Consider the following 22,362-nt stretch of genomic DNA (forward strand, 5'->3'; position numbering starts at 1 on the left):
AAAGATAGGTTAACAGACATGATAACAAACAAAAAAAAAAGATCACAACCAGATCCCCACAAAAAACAACTACAACTGGATTACCTTCATTTTTTCTTCTGGCTCCCTGATTTGCCAGAAGACTTCTGCTTTGTTGAGCTGCACACCTTGAGCCCACCATCCCCCTTCTCCTCCTGCAATATAGGGGAGTTTGCTCTCAGTACCTCTACCCCCACTTCCTCTATATTTATGGTATTTTCCTCAGTTACTGGGATTAAGAACTCAGCAGGTACCACAGCCTCAGAGAGAGAGACATCCATCTGGATCAGAGCAGGTACATCTATGCCTTCTGGGTGGAGAACAGCCTTCTCAGATGGAATCCCAGGAATTTGATCATCAGCTATCTGATCTGTAACAGTAGTGACAGGTTCTTCAACCACAAGCTGAACTTCTGACCCCCTATCATGCCCCTTTGACGTAGAGGAACATGTTTCTTCCCCCTGAACATCTTGAATAGGAGATAATTGATCACCAACTTTCCTTTTACCCTTATCCCTGACTTTTATCCAGCCCTCAGCAGATTCAACCCTGTCTTCAGTACTCTTCTGTAACTCAACAAGTTTTTCCACTTGAGCAGATAGACAAACTTTTGTGTCGTGTCCAAACACCTGACAATGCAAGCATCTAGAAGGAACACCTTGGTACTCCACGTGGATAGTAATAGAATCATCACCATGAGTGAGGGTAAAACTATCAGGGAAAGCAGAATCTGCTTGAATATTCACACATACTCGAGCGAAAGAAATACGGCTTCCGGATGATGTAAGTTGATCCATAAACAATGGAATCCCCACTGCACTAGCAACCCTACCTAAGCCTTCCCCATCCCAGTACTCCAAAGGTACATTGAAGAATTTCACCCACACAGGAATAGTTTTCTTATCCTCCTTCGATAGCCTCATCATACGATGCCACTGTTTGAGAATGAGAAGGAAGCCACCCACATACCATGGCCCTCCCTCTAACACATCGATGCAATAGTCCCGATTTTCAAACATAAAGAATACGAAACCATCGTCATTTTTCATAATCTCAACAAGCCCCTTATTCTTCCACATATTAAACGCATTATTCTTGATTAGGGTATATGGAAGATTCTTATCAATGAAATACCCAACCAAACAGGCTTCCCATTTGACCATGGGGGAAGGGGGAGGCATCTCAACAACAATTTTATCATGATCCAATTTAGGGGGGTAATATTTGAGACCGACCTCTGATCTGACTGAGGCCGATGCCACATTTGCCCATGATCTCCCCTCGGGGGCTCGATACTACCCTCTACCTCCACGACCACCACGGACGTTGGTGTTGGTTCCACGGCCACGATTGTGAAACCCACCACGGGGGTTGCCCTCTGATCCTCTTGGGTTCGACCCTGATTCGTCAGAACCGAGATCTTGTTGACTCGCGATCCCTCTGGACCTTACCTCATTACCAACATCAATACCCAAATCTTGTTCACCCAGATCTAGAATCCCCATTACTTCAGGGGGGGATGATAACTGCTCAACAAGAACACCCATCGCTGCAACTTGATGCGCAATACCACGATTTTTGGTGATCTCAACGCTATCTGGAAGATCCTGAAGCTTAGATCGTGTTTCCTCTTCAACCCTATCCGACCATTTTGCCCCATGGGGCAGCGGTGTCGATAGATCTGCAAGGGTAGAGTAAGGATCCTCTTCCATGACAGATCTGGCCTTAATCGCCGCAAGCCGATCGGAAAGTTCTTGTATAGATTGCGCCGTGACCCCTTTCACTTTCTTCTCACTCTTGTTTGCAAGCACCACTAGGGTTTGTAACTCTCCTTCAGTTAACTTAGAACTCTTAGGGCTATGCGCACCATAAGATCCACTCAAATCACTCAACTCATTTACTCTCTCTTCATTTAGTAGACTCGATTTAATGTTTCCATCAGAATCCGAAGACCCAGATACCAAAACCCGTGTTTCCATTTCAGTAAAGACCTCCGCAGTTCAATGAAAGAATTGAATGCAAACCCTAGAAAACGACTCCAAACTCGAGGGGAAGAAAGTAGAAGCTCCCCCCGGTGGTAATGTCTGGTGCAATATTGGCCAGTTGTTTAGTTCCTCCTCCCATTTCTGATGGAGAGTGAGCATGTATTTCATATTGTGAGATCCTCCACCCTTGACTTTGTGTGTGAGTGAGTTTGTTGGTCTCTGATCATGTTTTATAGTGTCTATGGTGTTGAATTTTAATTTATTTTTATGGTGTTTCTTCGTTGAGTAATTATTCCAACTGGCCTGAGTTGTCTCTTTCCGACGTGTATTGCTTGGAGTGACAAGGGCCCCCTCGTGATATATTCTGCTCTAGTTATGTTCTCTTCCAGCGTTGTGCTCGCCGGCGTGATTGTGCGGTGTGTTGCTGCCTCGGTCTACTCCGGTAGTCTCACGTGAGTACGCACTTTAGTGCTATTCTGCGGGTTCATACCTAGATGGAGGATTTGGTTGCGGTTTGGGGTTCTATACTACTCCGACAATGGTTTGGCAAAGAGGTGCTTTTGTTTCCAGTTCGTCCAGGAGTGTGGACTGGGTCCCAGGTTGTTTTGGTTGATGGTGGGGTGTCACCAACGCTGGATGTCTATCCTGGGTGCTGGTTCTGTTTCAACGAAGGCCTGGTTGTTCGTCACTGGGCGACGGGCTTTTCCGGTGGATCTGTGGTGTGTTCTTTTCTTCAGTTTTTTGAGAGAGGTGATGCTACAGGCCTGGTTGTTGTTGATTTTGGTTTCCCAGCTACATTTGTTTTCCAGTTTCGGTTTAGCCGCCGTCGTCGGGGATGAGGTGTAAGCTGGGCGTGACTTTTTCTGTACACTCGGTATGTTGTGTGCCGAAGGTGATGTTGTATCGCTGGCGGTGCTGGTTTTCTTTGTTGATGGACAGTTTGAAGCTTCATTAATTCCAGAAGGGTCTTCCGGCATTGTGGTCTGTGATCGTGACAGTGCAGGTTTGTTTGCCTGTGCATTGTCGTGTCGGCGTTGGGCCATTTTCCTGGCGCCGTTTGGTTTCTGTGTGTGTGAAGTTGCTGCCGTTTGTCGCTGCGGTGATGTTACATTGCAGTGGCCTGTTTTTTAGTGGCATCTATTCCGGCGCCGGTGTTTCTGGTTCTTTTGTGCTGTTGTCGTGGCTGCTGGTGTTTGTAGTCAGGGAGTATCTTCCCCGGTGATTGTTTTCGCCGGCGTGGTTGGTTCAGTTGTGAAGATGTTATTTCTGTTCGTCTTCACTCTTATTCATGGCTTCCATGGTGGCAATGGATGAAGTGGAGAAGATGAGTGGGATACACGCTCATCATGTGAGAGTGTGGAGAAGTCTAGTGTTGTACATAGTATAAAGCTGTTTCCCGCCCACATCTATGGGCTATATTTCAGGCGTATAGCTGGATGCACATGGGTGAAAAGTGGGCCCGGGTGATGTTGTTTGAGTTTTGGCTCCAACTTTCGGAGGGAAAAGTTGATATTTTCCTAAAAAGGTTGATTAGTGAGCATTGGTGATGTTACGGGTTACACGTGGTGCAGGGGTGGTTTTTAATTTTGGTATTTTGTTTTATGTGGGTTTGACCCACGGGTTTTGGGGCCGAGGTTGCCTGTGCACATTTCCACTGTTGTATCTGCCCATATTTCTTCCCCAAAGTCTCTTTCTATTATCTTTGATAGTAGGGGTCACTTGGGGGAAAAAAGAAATATGGGCAAAATTTGGATTTTATTGTTGTTTTTGTTATAGTTTGTTTTATTTTGTTTCTTTTCCCCGTTTTGGGGGGTCAATTTTGATATCTTGTATTACCTGGGGTATGCCCCTTGTAAATGTGTAATTCTCTGTTTTTAATTTATGACTTACCCACCCAAAAAAAAAAAAACCCTAGAAAACTAGTTTCTAGAGAGAAGGAGGAGCTTCTCACTCTAACCCATTTGTTAGAGGCTAAGCAACGTTAGTTTGAGTTAAACTTGCCCACTTAAGCTAACGAAACAATTAGGGGCCTAAGTTAATAAGTTCAAGAACAAAATAGAGAAGGATGGAGAAGGACAGAGAAAGTTACAGAGAAACATTCTTCTTGAGAGGTAGAAGAGAAAGTCATACAAAAGAAATAGAAATAGGAAGAAAATCAAAGAGAATTCAAATTCATCCTTTTAGACTTGAGAATTGAACACTTATGTGACTTAGAAAACCTTAAATGAGGTGCTTACGCTATACTAATGTCGGTAAGATACAATTACAACGAAAATTCTCTTTCTTGGAGGAGACGCAGTTAGTTTGAGTTAAACTTGGCCACTCAAGCTAATGAAACCGTTAGTGGCCTAAGCTAATTAGTTCCTAGAACAAAATAGAGAAGGATAGAGAAGGTTAGAGAGAAACATTCTTCTTGAGAGCTAGAAGAGAAAGTTAGAGGATAGAAAGAGAAATAGGAAGAAAATCAAACGGAATTAAAATTCATCTTTTTGGATTTGAGAATTGACCACTTAGGTAATTTAGAAAACCTTAAATGAGATGATTAAGCAAAACTAATATCGTTAAGCTAATATTACTTAGAAAATTCTATTTCTTAGAGGCTAAGTAAGGTTAATTTGAGTTAAACTAGGCAACTTAAGCTAATGAAACAATTGGTGGCCTAAGGAAATTAGTTCCTAGAACAAAATAGAGTAGGACGGAGAAAGTTAGACAGAAACATTCTTCTTGAGAGCGAGAAGAGAAAGTTAGAGAAAAGAAAGAGAAATAGGAAGAAAATCACAGGGCATTCAAATTCACCATTTTGGACTTGAGAATTGAACACTCAAGTGTTTTAGAAAACCTTAAATGAGGTGCTTGCGTTAAACTAATATCGTTATGCAACAATTACTATGAAAATTCTATTTCTTAGAGGCTAAGCAAAGTTAGTTTCAGTTAAACTTGGCCACTTGAGCAAATGAAACAATTAGTGGCCTAAGCTAATTAGTTCCCAGAACAGAAAAGATAAAGATGGAGAAGGACAGAGAAAGTTATAGAGAAACATTCTTCTTGAGAGCAGGAAGAGAAAGTTAGAGAATAGAAAGAGAAATAGGAAGAAAATCAACGGGAATTCAAATTCATCTTTCTGGACTTGAGAATTGAACACTTAGGTGATTTAGAAAAGCTTAAATGAGGTGATTAAGCTAAACTAATATCATTAAAGTAATATTACTCAGAAAATTCTATCTCTAAGAGGCTAAGCAAGGTTGATTTGAGTTAAACTAGGCAACTTCAGCTAATGAAACAATTAGTGGCCTAAGTTAATTAGTTCCTAGAACAATGTAGAGAAGGATAGAGAAGGACGGAGAAAGTTAGATATAAGCTTTCTTCTTTAAAGCTAGATGAGAAAGTTGGAGCAAAGAAAGAGAAATAGGAAGAAAATTAAAGCGAATTCAAATTCATCCATTTGGACTTGACTTTTGAAAACATAGGTGATTAACAAGACCTTAAATTAGGTGCTTAAATTAAACAAATATCGTTATGCTACAATTACTCAGAAAATTCTCATTCTTAGAGGCTAAGCAAGGTTAGTTTGAGTTAAACATGGCCACTTAAACTAATAAAACAATTAGTGGCCTAAGGTAATTATTTCATATAACTAAATAGAGAAGGACGGAGAAAGTTAGAGAAAGTTAAAGAACAACAGAACCGAAACGAAAAACAAGACCCCACTTTGCCCATATATCCTTTTTGTCCCCAAGTAACCCCTACCATCAGAGACAATGGATAGGAACTTGGGGTGGATATATAGGCAAATAAACAAAACACACCACAGACTCAAGAAACAAACAGACAAACACACAATACAATGTAACTCACTAATCCACTGGAGATGTGAGAAAACCAAAATTGTCAACTTGTGTTTTGCTGATGATCTGATGATTTTTTAGTAAAGGAGACCCTGGTACTGTTAATCTTATCATGCAGGGTTTGGAGGAATTCAGGAATCTGTCGGGCCTCACTCCTAATCCTAGTAAGAGCAATATTTTTTTCTCGGGGTGTAGTCTAGAGCTTAGAGAGGAAATCCTTCAGATTGCAAAATTTACTGAGGGCTCCCTCCCGGTGAGATACCTTGGTGTGCCTTTAATCACTACTAAGCTTAAAGTGTCTGATTACCATATTCTGGTTGAGAGAATTACCATGAGGATTAAAAGTTGGACCAATAAATTGCTCTCTTATGTTGGTAGAGCCCAACTCATAAAGTCTATCCTGTTTTCAATGCAGGTGTATTGGTCCTCTCTTTTTATCCTTCCTAAGAAGATTGTTAGCAACATTGAGAGTATTCTTAGGTCCTTTTTTTGGTCTGGGGTTGAGCTGAAAAAGCATAGTGCTAAGATTGCTTGGAAGTATATTTGCAGAAATAAAAATAAAGGTGGCCTTGGCTTTAAGGACTAGGAAATCTGGAACAAGGCTGCTATAGCCAAACATGTTTGGTATTTGTTTTCGGGTGGGGAATGCTCTATGTGGTGCCAATGGGTTAAGTCTTACTTGCTAAAAGGTAGGAGTTTCTGGTCCGTTAAGACCCCTAGTGATCCTTCTTGGGTTTGGAGGAAAATTTTGTCCCTTAGACACTTAATCTATCCTCTCATCAAATTCAAGATTGGTAATGCTGACAATGTGTTTCTTTGGCATGACAATTGGCACCCTCTTGGTTCACTTTGGCAGAAGTTTGGGCCTAGGATTCTTTATGATACTAATCTTCCTGACTGTTCCAAGGTTAGCTCTATAGTCTCTAATTGTTCTTGGAAGTGGCCCATTTCTAACTCTTGGGAGATCAAGGAGAGGATCTCTTCCACTCCTTCACCTGGCTCTTCTGATACTCCGGTGTGGAGCTTGACTGCTGATGGTACTTTTTCTATCCAGTCAGTTTGGGATTGGTGGAGGGAAAAGGGGCCAAAAGTCCCTTGGTCCATACTTATCTGGGGCCCCCCCTTTAATCCCTAGGGTTAGTTTTATTGTTTGGTTGGCCATTAAAGAGAGACTTAATACTGGTGATAGACTTCAAACTTTTGGTCTTGTCCTTAATCCTTGTTGCCCTTTCTGTCAAGCTCCTGAGGAGAATTACTCCCATCTCTTTTTTAGGTGTATATTTTCTTCTAGGATTTGGGGTGGCATGCTTGCCAAATGTAATGCTAACTGGCCTTCTTTGCCTTGGTTGGACACTGTTGAGTTTGCTACTAAATCTACCAGTGGTAATTCTTTGAAAGTGCTGATTCTAAAGTTGTCTTTTCTCTGCACTGTCTACCACATTTGGATGGAGAGGAATAGTAGAATCTTTAGTAAGGTCCACCAACCTGAAGAGGTTGTTACTAACTCTATTATCCAAATGGTTAGGGGTAGGCTTCTTTCTTTGGAAAATATTAAACCTTCTACAGGTGATCATTGGTTTTTGGAGAAATGGAATCTACCCTACAAAATCATGCAGCCGACCAATGCTATTGCAGATGGCAGGAGAATGAGTGGTGTGAGTTCACCTACAATTAGGGTCGAGTGATGGTGAGCATATACTGTGGGGTTTTACTAATTGGGTGTTCTTTTTGTAGGTTCTTTTCTTCCTTATCAGGTTATGATGAATCCTATATCATTGAAGTGGTTGATTGGAGGGTTGAGTGATGTGAGCAAGCAAAATATTTTCTGCCACTGTGGGTTGAGTGATGAGAGACAGTATACATGTTTTGCTCTAACTTTTATTATATATTATATATGTTTTGTGCAGATGAGATCCTTGGGGTTTGTAACTTTAGTGTGGGCACTTTACCTGTGAGGTATTTGGGGGTCCCTTTGGTATCCACAAAACTTAAGGCCACTGATTGTGATCAACTTGTGGAGAGAATCACCAAAAGGATTAAGAGCTGGACAAATAAGTGTCTCACTTATGCTGGACGTGCTCAATTGATCCAATCTGTGCTTTTCTCTATGCAAGTTTACTGGACATCTTTGTTCATTCTTCCAAAGAAGGTCATTAGATCCATTGAGAGTTTGTTTAGAGCTTTTTTTTGGTCTGGTTGTGAGTTAAAAAAGTATGGGGCTAAGGTGTCTTGGGATAGAATTTGTTCTCCTAAGAAGGAAGGGGGGTTGGGTTTTAAGTCCCTCACTGTGTGGAATAAGGCTGCCATTGCTAAGCATATATGGTTCCTCTTCTGTGGGGGTGAGGAATCTATGTGGTGCATCTGGGTGAAGTCTTATATCCTTAAAGGTAGAAGTTTTTGGAGAGTTAGGGTGCCAAATGACCCATCCTGGGTTTGGAGGAAAATCTTGTCTCTTAGACCTATTATTTACCCCTTAATCAAGCATAGGGTGGGTGATGGTTCTGCTATTTTTCTGTGGTTCGATAATTGGCACCCTATTGGGTCTGTTTGGGACAAGTTTGGTGCTAGGATTGTATATGACTCTGCCCTTGGTATAGACGCGAAGGTCAGTGAGATTGTGGAAGGTACCAGTTGGAGATGGCCATTTCCATCTTCCTGGGAGCTTATGGACCTTATTGATAATACTCCTCCCACATTCCTCCCCACTGGGGGGTCTGATGATGTGAGTTGGTGTCCTGCAACTTCTAGCCATTTCACTATTCAGTCTACTTGGAACCAATTGAGACAGCATTTTGATACTGTGAATTGGTCTAATTTAATTTGGGGTCCCCATAATATCCCAAAAGTGAGCTTTGTTGTGTGGATGGCTTTTCTTGGTAGATTAAATATAGGGGATAGGTTGCAAATTTTTGGTGTAACCCAAAATACTGCTTGTGTTTTCTGCCAGTGCCGTTATGAAGACCACAACCACCTGTTTTTTGAGTGCCCTTTCTCGGAAAGGGTGTGGTCTTGCATTAAGGGTAAACTAAATGTTGATTGGCCTCCCATCCATTGGGGTGACCTAGTCCAGCACATTGCTAAATCTGTTAAAGGGAATTCCTTAGGGACCATTATTACCAAACTTGCCTTTACTTGCACTGTGTATCAGTTGTGGATTGCTAGGAATAATACAGTGTTTAGTAAGGATATGGTCCCTGAAGAGGTTGTTATAAAGTGTATTGTGGATATGGTTAGATTCAGGGTAATGCATATTACCAATTTGAAGTCTCACCAATCTGACAGATGGTATCTCAGTTCATGGAGATTACCCAACACTGTGCTGAAGCTTGCGGCGGATGATGTGAGAAATGAGAGTTCACAAATTGTGGGTTGAGTGATGGTTTAGCATATACATTGTGGGGTTTCCTAATGTTTGTTATTGATATAGGTGCTTGGATCACTGTGCAGCCGAATGAGGAGTTTGTGCCATTTGTTATGAGGGTTGAGAATAGTGTGAGGAATAAAAAATCACTTACCCCAAAATCACTAGCCACATTGAGAGGAACTAACATGTTAATATATATTTTCTGTATTTTTTTCTTTTGCAGGTATAGGAGCAGTGTGTTTCAAGTGATGTGAGCATATATATTTGTGGGTTGAGTTTAGTGAGCATTTATAAGTGTGGTGTAAACTGTAAAATGTTACTGATTCTTGAATACTACTTTGTTGATCAGCGTTTAATCTTGTTTGATATCTGCTGGATGACAGGGTCTATTATAGAGTCTGAACATTGTTCGAGTTGTATGGGATGGCAGCAATGTTCCCGTTGGTTGATGCTACATGCTTTGGTTTTCAGCTAGAGTGGTGCCTGAAGCTGGACATGTTTCGTTGTGATGGCTGCTGTATGCACCTCCGGTGTGAAGAAAGACGTTACTTTATGTGTTTGTTTTGTTTAGTGTGTGTGACTGCTTTTGGCTTACCCGTGTGGGATGTACACGGGGAACATGGATTTTTCTTTTTTTCATTTTGTATGTCTTTTGCTACTTAGATTTCTGGGTGTGTTCATGCTCCTCATCTGATTTGCATGCGGCCCATGAACACATTTTGTTTTGTTGCTAGTAGGCTTGGGATCTCTAGTTTTGTGGTGTGCAATTTTATTTTGTTTTTTCTTTTATTTTTGGGTTAGCGTTTTTTTTTTCTGGGGTTTTATAGGGTTGGCCTTGTTTCCTTGGCTTTTTTTAATTCTTGTATAGTGGTGGTTTGGGCCTGGGGTATGCCCCTTGTAGTGGTGTAAGTTTTTTGTCTTTATTTTTATGACTTATCCACCAAAAAAAAAAAAAAGCCTCTAACAAAAACAAAATTCTGAGTAATTGTAGCTTAACGCTAGTTGTTTAACTTAAGCACCTCATTTAAGGTTTTCAAAATGACCTAAGTGTTCAGTTGTCAAGTACAAAAGGATGAATTTGAATTTCCCTTCATTTTCTTCCTGTTTCTCTTTCTTTTCTATAACTTCTTCTTTTAGCTCTCAAGAAGAATGTTCCTCACAAACTTTCTCCCTCCTTCTCTATTTAGGCACTAATTAGCTTAGCCACTAATTGTTTCCTTAGCTTAAGTGGTCAAGTTTAACTCAGACTAACATTGCTTAGCCTCTAAGAAAGAGAATTTTTTGAATAACTTTTTTTTTGGGTAAGTAAGTCATAAAATAAAGACAAATTTTTTTTTTTTGAATAACGATATTAGTTTAAAACTTAATCAACTCGTTTAGTGGCTTTTTTTTTTTTTTTTTAGGAGGGTACTTTTAAGGTATTCTAAATCGCCTAAGTGTTCAATTCCCAAGTCGAAAATGATGAATTTGAATTCTCTTTGATTTCCTTCCAATTACTCTTTCTTTTATCTAACTTTCTATTCTACCTCTCAAGAAGAATGTTTCTCTCTAACTTTCTCCATCCTTCTATATTTTGTTCCATAAGCTAATTAGCTTAGGCCACTAATTGTTTTATTAGCTTAAGCAACCAAGTTTAACTCAAACTAACCTTACTTAGACTCTAAGAAAGAGAATTTTCTGAGTAATTGTAGCTTAACGATATTAGTTTAACTTAAGCATCTCATTTAAGGTTTTCTAATTCACTTAAGTGTTCAATTCACAAGTCCAAAACGATGAGCTTGAATTCTCATTGCATTCTTTCCTATTACTGTTTCTTTTCTCTAACTTTCTTTTCTACCTCTCAAGACGAATGTTTCTCTCTACCTTTCTCTGTCCTTCTCCATCAACTGTTTTGTTCAATGAACCAATTGGTTTAGGTTGCTAATTGTTTCAGTTGCTTATGTGGCCAAGTTTAATTCAAACTAACCTTACATAGCCTCTAAGAAATAGAAGTTTCTGAGTAATTGTAGCATAAGGATATTAGTTAAACTTAAGCACCTCATTTAAGGTTTTCTAAATCAACTAAGTGTTCAATTCTTAAGTCCAAAGGAATGAATTTGAATTCCATTTGATTTTCTTTCCTATTACTTTTTCTTTTCTCTAACTTTCTCTTCTACCTCTGATGAAGAGTGTTTCTCTCTACCTTTCTCAGTCCTTCTCCATCATTCTCTATTTTGTTCTAGGAACAAAATTGCCTAGACTGCTAATTGTTTCATTTGCTTAAGCTGCCAAGTTTAATTTTATGAGTCATTGTAGCTTAAGGAAATTGGTTCAACTTAAGCACCTCATTTAAGGTATATAAATCACCTAAGCATTCAATTCTCAAATCCAAAATGATGAACTTCAATTCCTTGTGATTTTCTTCCTATTTCTCTTTCTTTTTTTCAAACTTTCTCTTCTAGATCTCAAGAAGGAATGTTCCTCTCTGACTTGCTCCGTCCTTCTCCTTCCTTCTCTATTCTGTTCTGGGAACTAAATAGCTTAGGCCGTTAATTGTTTCATTAGCTTAAGTGGCCAAGTTTAACTCAAACTAACCTTACTTAGCCTCTAAGAAAGAGAATTTTCTGAGTAATTATAGCATAACGATATTAGTTTAACTTAAGTACCTCATCTAAGTTTTTCTAAATCAGCAAAGTGTTCAATTCTCAAGTCCAAAAGGATGAATTTGAATTCCCTATGATTTTCATCCAAATTTTCTTTCTTTTCTCTAACTTTCTCTTCTCTTTTTCTTTTCTAACTAATTCTCTTTCCTAGAAGCTATTCAAGGTTAGTTTGAGTTAAACTTCCCAACTAAGCTAATGAATCAGCTGGTGACCTAACCTAGTTAGTTGCTAGAACAAAATAGAGAAGTACGGACATGGACGAAGAAGGTCAGATAGAAACATTCTTCATGAGAGCTAGAAGACAAAGTTAGAGAAAAGAAAGAGAAATAGGAAGAAAAATCAAAGGGAATTCAAATTCATCCTTTTGGACTTGAGAATTGAACACTTTGGTGATTTAGAAAACCTTAAATGTTGTGGTTATATTAAATAGAGAAAGATGTAGAAGGACAGAGAAAGCTAGAGAGAAACGTTCCTCTTGAGATCTTGAAGAGAAAGTTAGAGAAAAGAAGGAGAAATAGGAAGGGAATTCGAATTCATCCTTTTGTGCCTGAGATTCGAACACTTAAGTAATTTAGAAAACCTTAAATGAGGTGCTTATGTTAAACTAATATCGTTAAGCTACAGTTACTGAGAAAATTATTTTTCCTAAACGCTGAGCAAGGGTAGTTTGAGTTAAACTTCCCACCTAAGCTAATGAATCATTTAGTGGCCTAAGCTAATTACTTCATAGAACAAAATAGAGAAGGATGGACAAGGACAGAGAAGGTTATCGTGGAACATTCTTCATGAGAGCTAGAAAATAAAGTCCGAGAAAAGAAAGAGAAATAGGATGAAAATCAAAGGGAATTCAAATTCATCATTTTTGACTTGAGAATTGAACACTTTGGTGATTTAGAACACATTAAACAATGTGCTTAAGTTAAACTAATGTCATTAAGCTCCAGTTAATCCGAAAATTCTCGTTCTTACCTAAGCTAATGAAGCAATTAGTGGCCTAAGCTAATTAGTTCCTAGAACAAAATAGGGAAGGATGGAGAAGTATGGAGAAAGTTAGAGAGAAACATTCTTCTTGAGAGCAGGAAGAGAAACTTGGGGAAAGGAAAGAGATATAGGAAAACAATCAAAGGGAATTGAAGTTCATCCTTTTGGACTTTAGAATTGAACACTTGAGTGTTTAAGAAGACCTTAAATAAGGTGCTTAGGTTGAACTAATATCATTAAGCTACGATCACTCATAAAATTCTCGTTCCTAGCGGCTATGCAAGGCTAGCTTGAGTTAAACTTTGCCACTTAAGCTAATGAAACAATTAGTGGCCTAGGCTAATTAGTTCCTAGAACAAAATAGAGAACGATGAAGAAGGACGAAGAAAGTTAGAGAGAAACATTCTTCTTGAGAGCAACAAGAGAAAGTTAGTGAAACAAAAGAGAAATAGGAAGAAAATTAAAGGGAAATCAAATTCATTCGTTTGGACTTGAGAATTGAACACTTGGTGGTTTCGAAAACCTTAAATAAGGTGTTTAAGCTAAACCAAGATCGTTAAGCTTATATTACATTGAAAATTCTCCTTCTTAGAGTGTAAAGATGGTTAGTTTATTCACCCCAAAAAAAAGATGGTTAGTTTGAGCTAAACTTGGCCACTTAAGCTAATGAAACCATTAGTGGCCTATGCTAATTAGTTCCTAGAATAAAATAGAGAAGGATGTAGAAGGACGAAGAAAGTAAGGGAGAAACTTTCTTCTTCAGAGCTAAAAAAGACAGTTATAGAAATAAAAGAGAATTATGAATAAAATCGAAGGGAATTCAAATTCATGCTTGTGGACTTAAGAATTCAACACTTTTTTGGGTGAATAATTAACCTTGAATCTGGTTCATAAGTTAAACTCAAATCGTTAAGCTACAATTACACAGAAAATTCTCTTTCCTAGAGGCTGTTCAAGGTTAGTTTGAGTTAAACTTCCCACTTAAGCTAATGAATCAGTTGGTGACCTAAGTTAATTAGTTCCTTGTACAAAATAGAGAAGGATGGAGAATGACGGAGAAGGTTAGAGAGAAACATTCTTCACGAGAGCTAGAAGGGAAAGTTAGATGAAAGAAAAGAGAAATTGGAAGAAAATCAAAAGGAATTCAAATTCACCCTTTTGCACTTGAGAATTGAACACTTAGGTGACTTTGAAAACCTTAAATAAGGTGCTTAAGTTAAAACTAATATCTTTAAGCCCCAGTTAATCCAGAAATTCTCGTTCTTAGAGGCTAAAGAAGGTTAGTTTGAGTTAAACAGGGCCACTTAAGCTTACTACAGAAACAATTAGTTGTCTAAGTTAATTAGTGCCTAAAACCAAATGGAGGATGGAGAAGGATGGAAAAAGTTAGATAGAAACTTTCTTCTTGAGAGCTAGAAGAGAAAGTTACAAAAAAATATAAAAAAAATAAATGAAGAGTAGAAAATCAAATGGAATTCAAATTCATCCTTATGGACTTGAGAGTTCAACACTTGGGTGAGTGAGAAGGATTGAATGAGGTGCTTAAGTTAAACTAATATCGTTAAGCTACAATTTACTCAGAAAATTCTCTTTCCTAGAAGCTATTCAAGGTTAGTTTGAGTTAAACTTCCCAACTAAGCTAATGAATCAGCTGGTGACCTAACCTAGTTAGTTGCTAGAACAAAATAGAGAAGTACGGACATGGACGAAGAAGGTCAGATAGAAACATTCTTCATGAGAGCTAGAAGACAAAGTTAGAGAAAAGAAAGAGAAATAGGAAGAAAAATCAAAGGGAATTCAAATTCATCCTTTTGGACTTGAGAATTGAACACTTTGGTGATTTAGAAAACCTTAAATGTTGTGGTTATATTAAATAGAGAAAGATGTAGAAGGACAGAGAAAGCTAGAGAGAAACGTTCCTCTTGAGATCTTGAAGAGAAAGTTAGAGAAAAGAAGGAGAAATAGGAAGGGAATTCGAATTCATCCTTTTGTGCCTGAGATTTGAACACTTAAGTAATTTAGAAAACCTTAAATGAGGTGCTTATGTTAAACTAATATCGTTAAGCTACAGTTACTGAGAAAATTATTTTTCCTAAACGCTGAGCAAGGGTAGTTTGAGTTAAACTTCCCACCTAAGCTAATGAATCATTTAGTGGCCTAAGCTAATTACTTCATAGAACAAAATAGAGAAGGATGGACAAGGACAGAGAAGGTTATCGTGGAACATTCTTCATGAGAGCTAGAAAATAAAGTCCGAGAAAAGAAAGAGAAATAGGATGAAAATCAAAGGGAATTCAAATTCATCATTTTTGACTTGAGAATTGAACACTTTGGTGATTTAGAACACATTAAACAATGTGCTTAAGTTAAACTAATGTCATTAAGCTCCAGTTAATCCGAAAATTCTCGTTCTTACCTAAGCTAATGAAGCAATTAGTGGCCTAAGCTAATTAGTTCCTAGAACAAAATAGGGAAGGATGGAGAAGTATGGAGAAAGTTAGAGAGAAACATTCTTCTTGAGAGCAGGAAGAGAAACTTGGGGAAAGGAAAGAGATATAGGAAAACAATCAAAGGGAATTGAAGTTCATCCTTTTGGACTTTAGAATTGAACACTTGGGTGTTTAAGAAGACCTTAAATAAGGTGCTTAGGTTGAACTAATATCATTAAGCTACGATCACTCATAAAATTCTCGTTCCTAGCGGCTATGCAAGGCTAGCTTGAGTTAAACTTTGCCACTTAAGCTAATGAAACAATTAGTGGCCTAGGCTAATTAGTTCCTAGAACAAAATAGAGAACGATGAAGAAGGACGAAGAAAGTTAGAGAGAAACATTCTTCTTGAGAGCAACAAGAGAAAGTTAGAGAAACAAAAGAGAAATAGGAAGAAAATTAAAGGGAAATCAAATTCATTCGTTTGGACTTGAGAATTGAACACTTGGTGGTTTCGAAAACCTTAAATAAGGTGTTTAAGCTAAACCAAGATCGTTAAGCTTATATTACATTGAAAATTCTCCTTCTTAGAGTGTAAAGATGGTTAGTTTATTCACCCCAAAAAAAAGATGGTTAGTTTGAGCTAAACTTGGCCACTTAAGCTAATGAAACCATTAGTGGCCTATGCTAATTAGTTCCTAGAATAAAATAGAGAAGGATGTAGAAGGACGAAGAAAGTAAGGGAGAAACTTTCTTCTTCAGAGCTAAAAAAGACAGTTATAGAAATAAAAGAGAATTATGAATAAAATCGAAGGGAATTCAAATTCATGCTTGTGGACTTAAGAATTCAACACTTTTTTGGGTGAATAATTAACCTTGAATCTGGTTCATAAGTTAAACTCAAATCGTTAAGCTACAATTACACAGAAAATTCTCTTTCCTAGAGGCTGTTCAAGGTTAGTTTGAGTTAAACTTCCCACTTAAGCTAATGAATCAGTTGGTGACCTAAGTTAATTAGTTCCTTGTACAAAATAGAGAAGGATGGAGAATGACGGAGAAGGTTAGAGAGAAACATTCTTCACGAGAGCTAGAAGGGAAAGTTAGATGAAAGAAAAGAGAAATTGGAAGAAAATCAAAAGGAATTCAAATTCACCCTTTTGCACTTGAGAATTGAACACTTAGGTGACTTTGAAAACCTTAAATAAGGTGCTTAAGTTAAAACTAATATCTTTAAGCCCCAGTTAATCCAGAAATTCTCGTTCTTAGAGGCTAAAGAAGGTTAGTTTGAGTTAAACAGGGCCACTTAAGCTTACTACAGAAACAATTAGTTGTCTAAGTTAATTAGTGCCTAAAACCAAATGGAGGATGGAGAAGGATGGAAAAAGTTAGATAGAAACTTTCTTCTTGAGAGCTAGAAGAGAAAGTTACAAAAAAATATAAAAAAAATAAATGAAGAGTAGAAAATCAAATGGAATTCAAATTCATCCTTATGGACTTGAGAGTTCAACACTTGGGTGAGTGAGAAGGATTGAATGAGGTGCTTAAGTTAAACTAATATCGTTAAGCTACAATTTACTCAGAAAATTCTCTTTCCTAGAAGCTATTCAAGGTTAGTTTGAGTTAAACTTCCCAACTAAGCTAATGAATCAGCTGGTGACCTAACCTAGTTAGTTGCTAGAACAAAATAGAGAAGTACGGACATGGACGAAGAAGGTCAGATAGAAACATTCTTCATGAGAGCTAGAAGACAAAGTTAGAGAAAAGAAAGAGAAATAGGAAGAAAAATCAAAGGGAATTCAAATTCATCCTTTTGGACTTGAGAATTGAACACTTTGGTGATTTAGAAAACCTTAAATGTTGTGGTTATATTAAATAGAGAAAGATGTAGAAGGACAGAGAAAGCTAGAGAGAAACGTTCCTCTTGAGATCTTGAAGAGAAAGTTAGAGAAAAGAAGGAGAAATAGGAAGGGAATTCGAATTCATCCTTTTGTGCCTGAGATTTGAACACTTAAGTAATTTAGAAAACCTTAAATGAGGTGCTTATGTTAAACTAATATCGTTAAGCTACAGTTACTGAGAAAATTATTTTTCCTAAACGCTGAGCAAGGGTAGTTTGAGTTAAACTTCCCACCTAAGCTAATGAATCATTTAGTGGCCTAAGCTAATTACTTCATAGAACAAAATAGAGAAGGATGGACAAGGACAGAGAAGGTTATCGTGGAACATTCTTCATGAGAGCTAGAAAATAAAGTCCGAGAAAAGAAAGAGAAATAGGATGAAAATCAAAGGGAATTCAAATTCATCATTTTTGACTTGAGAATTGAACACTTTGGTGATTTAGAACACATTAAACAATGTGCTTAAGTTAAACTAATGTCATTAAGCTCCAGTTAATCCGAAAATTCTCGTTCTTACCTAAGCTAATGAAGCAATTAGTGGCCTAAGCTAATTAGTTCCTAGAACAAAATAGGGAAGGATGGAGAAGTATGGAGAAAGTTAGAGAGAAACATTCTTCTTGAGAGCAGGAAGAGAAACTTGGGGAAAGGAAAGAGATATAGGAAAACAATCAAAGGGAATTGAAGTTCATCCTTTTGGACTTTAGAATTGAACACTTGGGTGTTTAAGAAGACCTTAAATAAGGTGCTTAGGTTGAACTAATATCATTAAGCTACGATCACTCATAAAATTCTCGTTCCTAGCGGCTATGCAAGGCTAGCTTGAGTTAAACTTTGCCACTTAAGCTAATGAAACAATTAGTGGCCTAGGCTAATTAGTTCCTAGAACAAAATAGAGAACGATGAAGAAGGACGAAGAAAGTTAGAGAGAAACATTCTTCTTGAGAGCAACAAGAGAAAGTTAGAGAAACAAAAGAGAAATAGGAAGAAAATTAAAGGGAAATCAAATTCATTCGTTTGGACTTGAGAATTGAACACTTGGTGGTTTCGAAAACCTTAAATAAGGTGTTTAAGCTAAACCAAGATCGTTAAGCTTATATTACATTGAAAATTCTCCTTCTTAGAGTGTAAAGATGGTTAGTTTATTCACCCCAAAAAAAAGATGGTTAGTTTGAGCTAAACTTGGCCACTTAAGCTAATGAAACCATTAGTGGCCTATGCTAATTAGTTCCTAGAATAAAATAGAGAAGGATGTAGAAGGACGAAGAAAGTAAGGGAGAAACTTTCTTCTTCAGAGCTAAAAAAGACAGTTATAGAAATAAAAGAGAATTATGAATAAAATCGAAGGGAATTCAAATTCATGCTTGTGGACTTAAGAATTCAACACTTTTTTGGGTGAATAATTAACCTTGAATCTGGTTCATAAGTTAAACTCAAATCGTTAAGCTACAATTACACAGAAAATTCTCTTTCCTAGAGGCTGTTCAAGGTTAGTTTGAGTTAAACTTCCCACTTAAGCTAATGAATCAGTTGGTGACCTAAGTTAATTAGTTCCTTGTACAAAATAGAGAAGGATGGAGAATGACGGAGAAGGTTAGAGAGAAACATTCTTCACGAGAGCTAGAAGGGAAAGTTAGATGAAAGAAAAGAGAAATTGGAAGAAAATCAAAAGGAATTCAAATTCACCCTTTTGCACTTGAGAATTGAACACTTAGGTGACTTTGAAAACCTTAAATAAGGTGCTTAAGTTAAAACTAATATCTTTAAGCCCCAGTTAATCCAGAAATTCTCGTTCTTGAGTTAAACAGGGCCACTTAAGCTTACTACAGAAACAATTAGTTGTCTAAGTTAATTAGTGCCTAAAACCAAATGGAGGATGGAGAAGGATGGAAAAAGTTAGATAGAAACTTTCTTCTTGAGAGCTAGAAGAGAAAGTTACAAAAAAATATAAAAAAAATAAATGAAGAGTAGAAAATCAAATGGAATTCAAATTCATCCTTATGGACTTGAGAGTTCAACACTTGGGTGAGTGAGAAGGATTGAATGAGGTGCTTAAGTTAAACTAATATCGTTAAGCTACAATTTACTCAGAAAATTCTCTTTCCTAGAAGCTATTCAAGGTTAGTTTGAGTTAAACTTCCCAACTAAGCTAATGAATCAGCTGGTGACCTAACCTAGTTAGTTGCTAGAACAAAATAGAGAAGTACGGACATGGACGAAGAAGGTCAGATAGAAACATTCTTCATGAGAGCTAGAAGACAAAGTTAGAGAAAAGAAAGAGAAATAGGAAGAAAAATCAAAGGGAATTCAAATTCATCCTTTTGGACTTGAGAATTGAACACTTTGGTGATTTAGAAAACCTTAAATGTTGTGGTTATATTAAATAGAGAAAGATGTAGAAGGACAGAGAAAGCTAGAGAGAAACGTTCCTCTTGAGATCTTGAAGAGAAAGTTAGAGAAAAGAAGGAGAAATAGGAAGGGAATTCGAATTCATCCTTTTGTGCCTGAGATTTGAACACTTAAGTAATTTAGAAAACCTTAAATGAGGTGCTTATGTTAAACTAATATCGTTAAGCTACAGTTACTGAGAAAATTATTTTTCCTAAACGCTGAGCAAGGGTAGTTTGAGTTAAACTTCCCACCTAAGCTAATGAATCATTTAGTGGCCTAAGCTAATTACTTCATAGAACAAAATAGAGAAGGATGGACAAGGACAGAGAAGGTTATCGTGGAACATTCTTCATGAGAGCTAGAAAATAAAGTCCGAGAAAAGAAAGAGAAATAGGATGAAAATCAAAGGGAATTCAAATTCATCATTTTTGACTTGAGAATTGAACACTTTGGTGATTTAGAACACATTAAACAATGTGCTTAAGTTAAACTAATGTCATTAAGCTCCAGTTAATCCGAAAATTCTCGTTCTTACCTAAGCTAATGAAGCAATTAGTGGCCTAAGCTAATTAGTTCCTAGAACAAAATAGGGAAGGATGGAGAAGTATGGAGAAAGTTAGAGAGAAACATTCTTCTTGAGAGCAGGAAGAGAAACTTGGGGAAAGGAAAGAGATATAGGAAAAAAATCAAAGGGAATTGAAGTTCATCCTTTTGGACTTTAGAATTGAACACTTGGGTGTTTAAGAAGACCTTAAATAAGGTGCTTAGGTTGAACTAATATCATTAAGCTACGATCACTCATAAAATTCTCGTTCCTAGCGGCTATGCAAGGCTAGCTTGAGTTAAACTTTGCCACTTAAGCTAATGAAACAATTAGTGGCCTAGGCTAATTAGTTCCTAGAACAAAATAGAGAACGATGAAGAAGGACGAAGAAAGTTAGAGAGAAACATTCTTCTTGAGAGCAACAAGAGAAAGTTAGAGAAACAAAAGAGAAATAGGAAGAAAATTAAAGGGAAATCAAATTCATTCGTTTGGACTTGAGAATTGAACACTTGGTGGTTTCGAAAACCTTAAATAAGGTGTTTAAGCTAAACCAAGATCGTTAAGCTTATATTACATTGAAAATTCTCCTTCTTAGAGTGTAAAGATGGTTAGTTTATTCACCCCAAAAAAAAGATGGTTAGTTTGAGCTAAACTTGGCCACTTAAGCTAATGAAACCATTAGTGGCCTATGCTAATTAGTTCCTAGAATAAAATAGAGAAGGATGTAGAAGGACGAAGAAAGTAAGGGAGAAACTTTCTTCTTCAGAGCTAAAAAAGACAGTTATAGAAATAAAAGAGAATTATGAATAAAATCGAAGGGAATTCAAATTCATGCTTGTGGACTTAAGAATTCAACACTTTTTTGGGTGAATAATTAACCTTGAATCTGGTTCATAAGTTAAACTCAAATCGTTAAGCTACAATTACACAGAAAATTCTCTTTCCTAGAGGCTGTTCAAGGTTAGTTTGAGTTAAACTTCCCACTTAAGCTAATGAATCAGTTGGTGACCTAAGTTAATTAGTTCCTTGTACAAAATAGAGAAGGATGGAGAATGACGGAGAAGGTTAGAGAGAAACATTCTTCACGAGAGCTAGAAGGGAAAGTTAGATGAAAGAAAAGAGAAATTGGAAGAAAATCAAAAGGAATTCAAATTCACCCTTTTGCACTTGAGAATTGAACACTTAGGTGACTTTGAAAACCTTAAATAAGGTGCTTAAGTTAAAACTAATATCTTTAAGCCCCAGTTAATCCAGAAATTCTCGTTCTTGAGTTAAACAGGGCCACTTAAGCTTACTACAGAAACAATTAGTTGTCTAAGTTAATTAGTGCCTAAAACCAAATGGAGGATGGAGAAGGATGGAAAAAGTTAGATAGAAACTTTCTTCTTGAGAGCTAGAAGAGAAAGTTACAAAAAAATATAAAAAAAATAAATGAAGAGTAGAAAATCAAATGGAATTCAAATTCATCCTTATGGACTTGAGAGTTCAACACTTGGGTGAGTGAGAAGGATTGAATGAGGTGCTTAAGTTAAACTAATATCGTTAAGCTACAATTTACTCAGAAAATTCTCTTTCCTAGAAGCTATTCAAGGTTAGTTTGAGTTAAACTTCCCAACTAAGCTAATGAATCAGCTGGTGACCTAACCTAGTTAGTTGCTAGAACAAAATAGAGAAGTACGGACATGGACGAAGAAGGTCAGATAGAAACATTCTTCATGAGAGCTAGAAGACAAAGTTAGAGAAAAGAAAGAGAAATAGGAAGAAAAATCAAAGGGAATTCAAATTCATCCTTTTGGACTTGAGAATTGAACACTTTGGTGATTTAGAAAACCTTAAATGTTGTGGTTATATTAAATAGAGAAAGATGTAGAAGGACAGAGAAAGCTAGAGAGAAACGTTCCTCTTGAGATCTTGAAGAGAAAGTTAGAGAAAAGAAGGAGAAATAGGAAGGGAATTCGAATTCATCCTTTTGTGCCTGAGATTTGAACACTTAAGTAATTTAGAAAACCTTAAATGAGGTGCTTATGTTAAACTAATATCATTAAGCTACAGTTACTGAGAAAATTATTTTTCCTAAACGCTGAGCAAGGGTAGTTTGAGTTAAACTTCCCACCTAAGCTAATGAATCATTTAGTGGCCTAAGCTAATTACTTCATAGAACAAAATAGAGAAGGATGGACAAGGACAGAGAAGGTTATCGTGGAACATTCTTCATGAGAGCTAGAAAATAAAGTCCGAGAAAAGAAAGAGAAATAGGATGAAAATCAA

The sequence above is a fragment of the Camellia sinensis genome, chromosome 6 (genome assembly GCF_055761805.1).
Source record: "Camellia sinensis isolate YWXY chromosome 6, ASM5576180v1, whole genome shotgun sequence".
NCBI classification, from domain to species: Eukaryota; Viridiplantae; Streptophyta; class Magnoliopsida; order Ericales; family Theaceae; genus Camellia; species Camellia sinensis.